Below are 556 nucleotides of genomic sequence, written 5' to 3' on the forward strand. Positions count from 1 at the left end.
ATATATTATACAAATCATATAAATTATTCTAAGAAAAAAATAAGTTATTTTCTTGTCTTAAATATTATTACCAACAAGATTATTTTCTTATATCATAGTATCTTTTTTATATGCAGAGCCACTTTCTTATTGATGATGATGATGAAGGGTTTTTTTTGGAGGGCTTTCAAGTATAAGACAAATAAGTGATTTAGCCAAATGATGTCGGATATTCGTAAAGGTGTGGATACAATTCACGAATGACTAATTCCTTCTTAGAAAAAGGTGTTGAAAAGATACCGGAAAATAGATGAGAAATGAAAAAATATAAGGAAAAAAGCAAGGGAGAATCGAGCATCACTCTTAGGTGGTTCTTTCAATTGCGGTGGTTCTATTCCACTGAGCTCAACTATAGAGAGGATGGTAGTATAATTTAAGTGGCTTTAGATCTTATTTAATAGACATCTATTTATGTAAAATTTTTCTTATTTTGTGTTTTATGTGAAATAGAAGAAGCAGTTAGGCCGTACGCCAACCTACGAGGAAGTCTTCAAAAAAATTCACACACTTAAAAGTG

This window comes from Arachis ipaensis, chromosome B8 (assembly GCF_059453495.1).
Source record: "Arachis ipaensis isolate K30076 ecotype BB chromosome B8, ASM5945349v1, whole genome shotgun sequence".
In the NCBI taxonomy this organism is placed as follows: Eukaryota; Viridiplantae; Streptophyta; class Magnoliopsida; order Fabales; family Fabaceae; genus Arachis; species Arachis ipaensis.